This window comes from Canis lupus, chromosome 8, assembly GCF_011100685.1.
Source record: "Canis lupus familiaris isolate Mischka breed German Shepherd chromosome 8, alternate assembly UU_Cfam_GSD_1.0, whole genome shotgun sequence".
In the NCBI taxonomy this organism is placed as follows: domain Eukaryota; kingdom Metazoa; phylum Chordata; class Mammalia; order Carnivora; family Canidae; genus Canis; species Canis lupus.
In genome coordinates, this window is record NC_049229.1 from 5,853,418 (window position 1) to 5,864,738 (window position 11,321).

General features: G+C 38.9%; 1 pseudogene; it reads left to right on the forward strand.

Moving 5' to 3' along the window:
- Nucleotides 1–10,625: 10,625 nt before the first annotated feature.
- On the forward strand, nucleotides 10,626–10,882 carry LOC100687003 (annotated as a pseudogene).
- Nucleotides 10,883–11,321: the final 439 nt, after the last annotated feature.

Genomic DNA, 11,321 nt, shown 5'->3' on the forward strand with positions numbered 1-11,321 from the left:
ATTTATTGGTTAGCATTTCTTTGATATTAAATAGTGAAGAAGATTTTAGCAAGTTACCCAAAGGTCTTAAATTAAGGATTGATTGATTAATATTCTATATAACTTTTCCCATTTCATTTCATCAATATGGCACTTTAGGCCTTTTCTCTCTTGCATCATTATGCACTGACCTTTCCATTGTTAATGCTTCTATTCTATGCCTGAGTAGAGAGAATTTTTTCCCTCTTTTCAGAGATTAGCTGCAAAGAAAATTTATGTGACATTCAAAAGAATTATTTCCAACCTACCCTTTCAAATGCCTTTCTGACATCTAATGATGTAATTGAGCTACATTAATTTTAGGGAGCATCTATATTTGCATAATAAAAAATTTGATTTTAATGTACTTCAAAATATGCATTGCTTCAAAATTAATGTAGTATTTTTTGCAAAAGATACAAGCCACATTTAGTTTTGTTACTCTATTAAGGCATACTTTGCATTTCATGGTTGTTATAAAATGAGTCAATTTCAATATTGTAAGGTTTATTCACTCTATCCTGTTACCAATATGCAAATTTTCTCACTAAGAACCATTTGTTGATGTCCAGGGCACCCCACAATATCAGCAATATTTTTGATGCAGATTATATACACAATAACGCTGTCTAAATCCAACCCTCTCTGCATCTGTTCTATGTAACTCTACTTTTCTAGGATAATAAAGGGACTCACGCAAAACAGTGCTATTTGACTATATAACTTAAGATAAAGCTAGATTCAACAAATTACGTGTCTCTTTACTAACAGTACTTCTTAGAGCCATTAAAGAATAGTAGAATAAGAATAAAGAAGAATAAAATAGGACTTACACTAAATCTCAAAAGGACACAATATTCCCTCTTCTGCAGCCAATTATCAGGGAACTCTTATCCTTGCATCAAAGGACTGATCATTCTGGAGTATACTGATCTAAGTACGCCTTCACTATTTCAAGGGACATTTCCATTTTCCAGTTTTCTGTTTGAGTTTGGGGCTTCCAACAGATATGGTAAGAATATCATGAGTCAGAGGAGACAGAAATGGACTGAGGACCACTCAGAGGGGTAGTCCAGATGTATACCAGGGAGGAGCTCTTGGACAAGAGTACACAATGACCCTATCTCCATGCTTCTGTCCCACAGCTCATTCGTCAGGTTTTAACTAGTTTCAGACATTTCCCAGTCTAAAACATCTTAAGACTTGTTTTTCTCTTCTTTAAAGGGTTTACCTTCAAAATATATCCTGAATCTGATCATTTCTTGCTACCTTCATCACTGTAGTTCTAAGTCAAGCTACCACCATTTCTCTAAGCACTGTAACGATGGTCTTGTCATAGGTTTACGGATTTCCATTCTTGCTCCCTATCATCTATTCTTGACGCAGTAGCCAGAGTTATTCCTTTAAGGTGTGAGTCATGATAATGACTCTGAGTTGAAACCAAGATAGCTTTGTACCTTGGCCAAAACATCTATGATGGCCTATAAATATATATAGGACCCAGCATTTGCCCTCACTGCCCCCCCACCCCGCCCCAACTGGTCTCTATAAATGTGTCTCAGGCTTGCCCCTTACATTTCTGCAGATACACCAAGCATGCTTCCATTTCTGTCTTTGCGCTTGCAGACCTCTGCCAGTGATGCTCCCTCCCCAGACATCTATACCATTTGTTAGCTTACTTCTTCCTGAGAGTAAATGAATGAATGAAGAAGTAGCACCAGCTTTCTTAGCCTTAATTCTGTATGATTGTATACATTTAAAAGTTTTTTTTAAAGATGTTAATGTGAATATGAAAATATTTAGGGAAACAAAATTAGAAAAAAAAATCTGAATTTCCTGTTCTATGTCTTCTATATAACCCATTTAGGATATATAGTTCACAATAGACTGAGAAACAAATGCAGATGTCCTTCTGTTTTTTCTTTCTAGAATCAACTGTGACAGACCTGGAAATGATTCTGGAGTTCTTCTATAATAACTTCCCCATTTTCAAAGTAAAATGAGACAGACAATGAAGTGAGTTCCCTCAAATCCCATAGCTACTTCTGGAAGAATAGTGAGTAGGAAATACATTTTCTACCTCCCAAGCCACTGTGCTTCTGCCGCCCCAGATGGTTTACACTCTGTGCTGTATAGTAAGTTATCCAGAGGCACATGCATTGGCCATGGGGCCATAATTATGTCTTCAGGGTAGAAATGAAAGAAGAATTTGGCTGCATTTCTTTGTTTAGGGCTGAGAAGAAAAATCTGCTAAGCTGGGTATTTTCCCTTTTTACAACTTAAGGAACATCTTCCAAAATGGCTTCCAGCTTTGCCTCACTTTCTGCAAAAAATATTAAGCTCAAGTAGAAATGCATATGAAACTGCTGAAGAGGCTTATGGTTGTACCCTTTCCCATATCAATATTCTTCATGAAAGTTAAACAGTTTTAGTGAAAAGTCTATACATCCCTCTGGCAGAGAATACCCAAACCTTGAAGCCACCTTTTATGAATTACTTCTGAACATAAAGCAGAATATTTTCATGTGTGACATACTCCTTAAAAAAAAAACAGACCGTTTTAAAGATCAGAAAGAAAAACAGTTTGTTTCCAAGCAAATACGTGATAATTTTTGTGCTCCTCCTCCCTACTTCCATCAACTTTTGGTGATTCGATGCTGTAGCTTTTAAGAACACATTCTGACACATATTTATAAATGCTCTTGATTTTTTAGAGAAGGCAGACTGTACCCAATCATACAGTATATAAACCAACTGTGAGTTCCCTTTCCTCTCTCCAAATGCTTTTAAGTACCATTGTCAAGTACACGGGTCACCTCACACTCTCCCACCAATGAAGGACAGAACTATATCAGAAATGTGGACTTGAATAACTCTTGTAGAGGGATTTATAAATAAAAATGAACTGAGGGCATAATATATTCTTATGAAAGAAATGTTGATGAATTTTAAGAATAGCCTAAGAATAATTCTGTTTCATTCGTGGGGGAATATTATTGGGTTTCCTTTCCATGGTGTCACTCACTTTCCACTCTCTCTCTTTCGATCTACTTTGCAGGATTACAATAAGAAGGAATACATTTTAAAGTAATTTCATAAGAGGTGATATGGCATATACATACCTCTCTGTACTGATCAACTTGCACATAAGCAAGCTAATTTCAAATTTCAGAGACCTTTATTAATATTGGTTTTTCTATAAAACTTTTACGAGTGTGGGAAGTCATTTGGCATTATCAGCATTTCTATCCACACACCAAGTAAGCTAAAGTAGCTGCTTATATGGAAAATCAGTTGCAGTTTGAACATGGGTATATACCCATGTCCCTCACTGCCAGGTTGAGCTATTTCCTCCCTTACTATTTCTATACTTCTTATACCTGCTGGTCATCTTGCAATTTCTTTTGCTCCCTTAGGCAGATCTGTTATACTACTATTCTTTGCTGTCATGATTGTAAAACCCACTTAGCTCCATGATATCACTATTGCTTTTTAAAATATTTGTAGTAAATGTAAATGGAATAACTGCTTTGCACCTAATAAACACCCAAAATGATTACCAGGGGAGCTAAATAAATCGGGATGATTTATTTAGCTAGTTCTACTTAATCCTACCACACACACACACATGCACTCCCCTCCCCCCACAAATGTGTGTATGTATTATGACCTGGTCAAACCCATGGGAAGTTTCAAAGATAGTAGGGGTGATAACATCCTTCCTAGAAGCCAGAAACCTGGAACGAGGCACGTATCACCCACTTGGAGTGATTTTGTTTGTGGTTAACTGCAAATTCTATAGATTTCAATATTCACAATGTCGGCAGAGAAGCTAGCACTAAAATGGGAGACTGAGACAGAGGCCAAATCCTTTAATTTTCTTTCCCAATAATAATTTTGACAAAAGATAACACTAGGTATTAAAAATTTAAAGAAAAGAAAGGAATCAGCATCTGGGAAAGAGTCCTAGAAGGCAGAGTGAAATCTTTGGGGGTGTTCCAGAAAGTGCACAAAATAAAAATTTGAGTATAAAGTGGTCTTTGGGATACCTGTTCCCATTTTTTTTTTTTTTTTGTCTCTGTTCTTTCCCTCTTCTCCATTTTCCTGGTCTGCTAATGAGAGTTTTCTACTTCTCTTGAATAAGAAAAAGTGTTCTTGTGTCTTATTTTTCATTTCCAATTTAACGAGAAAGGTCACAGAGATATTTTAAAATAATATTTCTTGGCAATATTTTAAGGCTGTTAAAATCTCTTAATTCTCAGAGGTTCCACCAGAATCACCACACTTTTTACTTGATTACTATCCCCAAGAAGAAACACCAAATACCATTTTCTTCTTTTCCTCCACTATGCATGCAAGGCCAAAAAAAAAAAAAAAAAAATCAGAGAGAAGAAATGGGTTCTAAATGGTCTAGGTCTCTGCTAGGCCAAGACTACACACACAGTGACACATGATAACACGTAATAATCCATTTCCATCCAGATCAAATTCAGAAAAGGGTCACACAGTTCAAAATAGCCCTTGAAATTAAATAGGAAGGTTGTCTCCATTTCAACCCTTTCTGAGAAGAATTACATTGTATCCCAGACACACTTTGATCTGTCCTGTTAAAGCTGCTTACTTTTCTCTCTGGAGGCTCCTTCCTTCTGGGGAAATGGCCACAGAGGCCACGTGTTTCTCTCTCACCTTTGAAATCTATTCTGATCTGTGGATGGGCACACTTAATAGGATAAGGTTAATTGGAATGAGGCTTTCAACATCTTCCCTAAAGATCTTTAAGTCCTCAAACTGTAGTACAAATAGGTGATTAATTTTTGTTTTTTGCAAGCTCACCACCTGGATGGCTTACAACTTTGCACTCCACTGTGAGTGTAAAAAAGAAAGTATCCAGGTGTCATCTTTGTTTTTCTTTGGCTTTGGTTTTGCCTGTTTCCTCATTAAGAATTTGTAATTGCCTTCACTTCATGAAGGCAATTGTCCTCCACCCTATCTCTCTTTAGGGACAAAAATGCTAAAAAGTCTTGACAGTATGATGTAAGCAGGATCACCGCGGCACCACTTCCTGCATCTCTAGACTGACACTAGAGAAGGTCATCATACATAGTCAGCTATGTACAGCCACTCTGGGGGCAGAGGGAATGGAGGCAAAGGGAAAGGGGAGGTACTGCCTGTTAAGTTACTGCTGTGCTCATCATTTGGATCCTTGTTTTGTATCTGGTATAATACTGGGTCATTTTACAACAATGTTTTAAATTGGATTCTCCTCATATTATAGGTGATGGAATTAAAGATCAGACAGGTCTGTGTGATACCTATAGCATGAACCAATTATTTCAGGCTTAGAAAGAGGATTTTATGGACTGGATATTTGTGTTTCCCACTCCCCAAACTTATTGGTTGAAGACTTAACGCCCAGAGTGATGGTATTTAAAGATGATGAGTAGGGTAAGGGTTAAGGTATAGGCAGGGAGAGATAGGAGGCTTCTGAGTAGGCTCTGGAACTATTCCCCATGGGTGGAAATGCTGAGGTAGAGCAGAACAAGAGATAAAGGGAAAAGCCATACCACCCTGCCCTAGTCTGGGTTTTTTTTTTTTTTTTTTTCTTTTTTTTTATGGCAGTTACATTGTAGCTGCAGACAATTACCAGACCTCAAAGAAGTATGCCATGAAGGATATTATCAATGGTCCTTGTTGGAACCAAGATGGCACAAGAACCTCAAGGCCACAAGCTTCTTAGTCAGTTCTCAATAAGACTGCCAATGAAAACCCACAGTGGAAACCCATTTGGGACCCCTCTCACTTCAGAGTACTTTTATTCTTCTTTCTGCTCTCACCTTCACTTAATAAACCATCATCTCCCTACTCCGTGTCCTTGAAATTCATTCTTTGACTCTGTGAGACCAGAACCCTGTAACAATGGGGCCTTTGGGAGGCAATTAGGGTTAGATGAAACCATGAGGCTGGGGCCTTCATGATGGAATTAGTGCCCTTATAGAAGAGACACCAGAAGTTTGTGTGCTCTTCACTCTCTTTCTCTCACACACACTCCTCTCCACTGCTTGCCTCTCATATTTCCACAAAGACATCATGTGAGCACATAGTGAGAAGGCACCATATGCAAATCAAGGGAAGAGATCTCTTCAAAAGCCAACCATGTTGGTATTTGATCTCAGACTTCCAGCCTCCAGATCTGTGAAAAAATCATTTTCTGTTATTTAACCATCCAGCCTATGGTATTTTGTTATGGCAGCCTGAATGGACTGAAACAGAAGATTTCCTTGGCATTACATTTAGAAAGAATTGGAAATAATCTTTGAGACTGGAATTCTATCCCCAAAAATACGGAAGATGGTAGAGTAGCTAAAAAATGTGGAAGAAAAAATTTCTTTATATATAAAATGTTTTGAAATGCATTGATTTGATGCCAGAAAGTTAAGAGAAATGCTTAGATACCAGAACTCTAGGAGGGAGAGTCCACAGAGGAGTGAAAACACTGAATCAGGCTTTTGCCCTCAGGCATCTGCCGATTCTTGATAGCCTAGAGAATTTTAACTGACTAAAAAAAAAGTGAGGTGTAGACCAAGGTCCATCCAGAAGGAAGGTCAGATCTGAGACTAAAACTAAAGCCAAGGCCCTAGAAAGGAAATATCTACAGAAGCTAAACTTAATACACACACATACACATGCATACACACACACAAATGGAGACTTTCCCTTGGCTCTAGGCAAAATGGGAGAAAAAAACAAACCAAAATTTGTCTTCTCTGAGATTTTCTAACCACTGTTGTACAGGTGGAAGCCAGACATCACATGACTTGTGTATTCTTCACCTCCTTCCACTCAGCAAAACACATAATAGAAATTGGCCTTATAGGGAGTCTGACTCAAGCTTTAGTTAACTTGTTTAGCTACCAATGGTGCAGCATTTCAGCCCTTGGCAAGCTGACATAAGGGCAAAGAAACATGCTGGGCACCTGAGAGAACGAAAGGGAAGAAAAGGTGGAATGGAAGTAAAAATTAATGGTCTCAATCATGTGCCAGATGCTCTATGCTCACTATTCAACTCTCTCAGCCTTGAGATAGGCATTGCTTTCCATTTAAAGATTAGGTCATGGGCATTCAGAGAGGAAGGATAACTTGTTAAGGTATACACAGCAAGGGCATGGTGAAACCACAGTAGTAAGCCGATTCTGTGGTCACCAAAGTCCTTTGTTTATTTACAGTAAAAGCCATGCCCCATGATAACAGCTTTAACTACAAACTAATGCTTGATGAATGAAGAGTGTATAGTTCACATGGAGAGCATTAAGATCTAAGTGGGCTGACGTTTGTTTGTTTTACTGCCATATTGTCCTCAGGCCATACTGGAAAAATGTTTTAAAATTCCAGGTCCTCAGGAGGTCATTTTAGTGGTCCTGGAATTGTAAAACAAATTTGTTGTGAACAGGCTTTTTAAATCGTTTCTTGGCAAGAATAGAATAATCAAGTGCAATGATTTTAATTGATTACAGAAGAATGTTCCTTTGAGCTGATGCAGCAATTCTTTTTGGTCTGTGGCTTAAAATGTGAATTGATGCAATGACTACCCATGTTAGATTTTGCTATTAGAAAAGTCTCTAGTGGGAAAATTAGAAATGCTTCAAGTAATGCGACTTTTTTCTTGAAGGATACCTTCCAAGCATCCTTTAAGAAGCAAAAGTGATTGCTTCTCTGTAGCCTCCCCACTTTAATCTTACTTTGATTCTTTTTTCTCAATCTCAGAATTTGAGTCTCTGAGTAGACATGGTGAAGACCATACAGGTGTACAATTCTCAGTTTTGCCACTAATGAGCCAAGTGGGATTGGCCAAATCATCAAACGCTCTGGTCTCTGTGTTCTCCTTTCCAAAATGAAGCAAATGATGATAGTTACTACTTCATGCTTGTGATGTTATAATGGTTAAAGAAGCTAATATCTTAATATGTTACCTGAAACAAGACAGGCAATCAATGAATGCTAGCCAAGAGTGGTAGTAGTAAAGTACTAGTAGAAACAATAACTTTCACCATCTCTGGATATGATAATAACATCTTATATTACTGAAAGTTTGTGGGTATGATCATTGGACTGGCACTTGGTAATTCTTTGATATTCATGGAGAAGAGAGAAATTATAAAAACTGAAGATAACAGAAAAGAGGGACACAGAAAACTATATTCTAGCAAGCTGGATGTGTATATGTAGAAAATGTCTATAGCAGTGACTAGGTCTTATTGGCCCTTTGTCTGTTCCATGATCCAGTCCAGCCATGTTGAGACCTGGCTGCCTATATTAATTTGTATGTGACTGTAATAATGTACCACAAATTGTGTGGCTTAAACAACAGAAATTTCTTGCCTCATAGTTCCAAAGGCTTCAAGTGCAAGATCAAGGTGTTTGGTAGGGTTGGTTCCTTCTGAGCCCTATGATGGAAGGATCCATTCTAGGCCTCTCTCCTTTGCTTGTAGATAGCTGTTCCTCATGTTCATTTCCTGTTCTCTCTGTGCCTTCACATTGTCTGCCCCCGGACATGTCTCTGTGCCCAAATTTTCCCTTTATATAAGGACGTTGCCATATTGGAGTAAGGCTAACCCTAACGACTTTATTTTAGTTTGATTACTTCTGTAAAGACTCTATCTCCAAATAAGATCATATTCAGAAGTCCAGGAAGTTAGGGCTTTAAGACATTGATTTGAGGTGGACACAGTTCAACTCCTAACACTCTGCCCTTGGCTCTCCATGTCCTTCTTACATGCAAACTATTAATCACCCCACCGCAACATCCCTTAAAATCTTAATCTATTCCAGCATTAACTCTAAGGCCCAAATCTCACTCTCATCTAAATCAGGTACAGGTGAGATCTGAGGTATTCATTCAGAGGCAAAATTCCTCTCCAGCTGTGAACCAAGTTCTATGGCCAGGGGTCAGAGAGTAATGTACAGAGGTTCATAGGTGCTAGCATTAGCACATAAAGAAGTCATGTGGTCTGATTTCTAGCTTGAGTTTGGCGGAAGAACATGAATATCTTACTTTTGGTCCTTTAAGACATTTATTAGAAAAATTGAAGATAGGAGGAAAGCAGAGAGCTAAGGGGGACTATATACACACTGAAAAGCCTGATGTATATATCTAGAAAAATCTTCCTGCTGTGAAATATGGAAACTTAAAGAGAAGTGACTTTCCAATCAAAGGCTGGGTGACAAAATTATGCAGGGTTGCAGAAGCAGGGTATACTTTTGCCTTGAATAGAGGTAGTGATCATGTAATTGTAAAGTACCTAAAGCCTCAAAACCTAACTCACAGCCCTTCTTTCTAAACAACACAATTTCTTATAAAAAGCACCAAAACTACCTAATATACAATTTTGCCCACATAATCACCCTGAAAGCATTTATATAATCAAAAGCAACCTCTGGGAATGGAAACTGGAATCTGGAAGTGAAACTCAAGAAAGATTTCATCATTGCACAAACAATTTCAAATTAAGCACTAATCAGAGGGGAAAATTAGGTTTATTCACAGGGGCCACTCAAAATAACCCTCTTAATAATGTAGAAATTGGCTGTAGCTAAAGTCCCACAAGTCTAGACACAAATACATTTAAAATACAGCAAAGCCAGTCAATATAAAACGTAGCAAATACAAGAAGTCAATGTAAAATAGATTTCCCAGATATGAGGAACATGGTTCCAGGATTGTAAGCAAACTGCTAAAGAAAAAAATGTGTGATTTAGCAGAATTTTAGACTTACAAGAAATGTCTTTGCTTTTATTAGTGTCTTGGTCTTGAAATGTCATTTCCTATTTCCCTTTTGCTAATCAGGACAGATACCAACCCAGACCAGAAGGGTCACTAGGCACTGAGGTCATATTTGTTAAGCTAAAAAAGAAAAAAAGAAGTGATCTGAAATAAAGGGGAAAAGAGAAGAAAAAGAGGGACAGATGATAGTAGCCAGTCTATATCGGGTACTATTTTAAACCCGTTTGGAGTTGAATTTAGGGAGACTCTGAGAGTGTACAGAGAACTAACTGACTACCCTCCTAGCCTTCCCAGCTGTCCCCAAGCATCTGTGGCCAATTAAGCACAGGTTTTCTGGTATGAGGGCCTGGCTTCCTGGGAGGGGATGACCAAAGGCAGATTTGGAACTAAGATCACTGTGAGTTAACAGTCCCACTACTCTTTACACATGTCCTTTCCCTTGCTGTCTTCCTTCCTCTTCCATGCTACCTCTTTTTTTTTTTTTTTTTCTAACTCCTTCACCTTCTCTTATGCCTTCCTGGCTCACGACCCTTGTACCAACATTGTTAATTCCTGCAAGTGGCCAAAGACGTTGCCGACCTCTGCCTTCACTTGTGAGATTTTCAAACACACCTGCTCCCAAGCCTTGCAAATGAGCCCCATCTGAACTTGCAATCACATACGGGTCCCCCCCCCCCCCCCCCCCCCCCCCCCCCGCTGGAGAATATTTGGTCTCCAGGCAATCAGGGAGGAGCATTCTGTCTTCCAAGGAGATACTAAGTGGGGGGGGGACACAGTGCTTCCTGTCTGCGCTCATGCCTGAGGCAGTGGCGGCAGGCATGACCTTGACATGCAGAATGACACTGGCAAGTTCTGGTTGTGGACCTGTATGTGCCCCAGAAATGTTCTGTCAGCAACCACATCACTGGTGCCGAGGATCACGTGTCCATACAGATGAATGTGGCCGAGGTTGACAAGGTGACAGGCAGTTTCAATAGCCATTTAAAACCTTATGCTATCTGTGGGGCCGTTTGCGGAATGGGTGAGCCCGATGACTCCATCCTCTTCCTAGACAAGGCCAATGGCATAGTTTCAAAGAACTCCTGACTGGAGAGGACCATGGAGATGGGATACTTGTCATAAATAAATAGTAAACTCACCACTGCTCCTGCTATCCACCCCAAAAGATACCAAGGGCTCTCTTGCCCTGAAAGCCCTCTGAAGTTGAGGGGAAGAGTTTAGAAGAGATTGGAACCAAATCTTACAAGCTAGACCAACTTTCCCACTGATGAGTGATTTTACAAAAAGAGAATAGCCAAAGAGGTTTTCAACTCTTGTTATCAACATATGAATGATATAGATAATGTCAGAGGTAAACAGTTGGTCTAAAGTTGCACTACCCAATTTGATGACCATTAACCACAAATGGCTATTCAAACTTAAATTAGTTTAAAGTTTCATTCCTCAGTTACAATAGGTAAATTCCAATTTCTCAGTAGCCACAGACAGCAGGTGGCTACTGAGCTAGACCATGTAAGTATGGAAT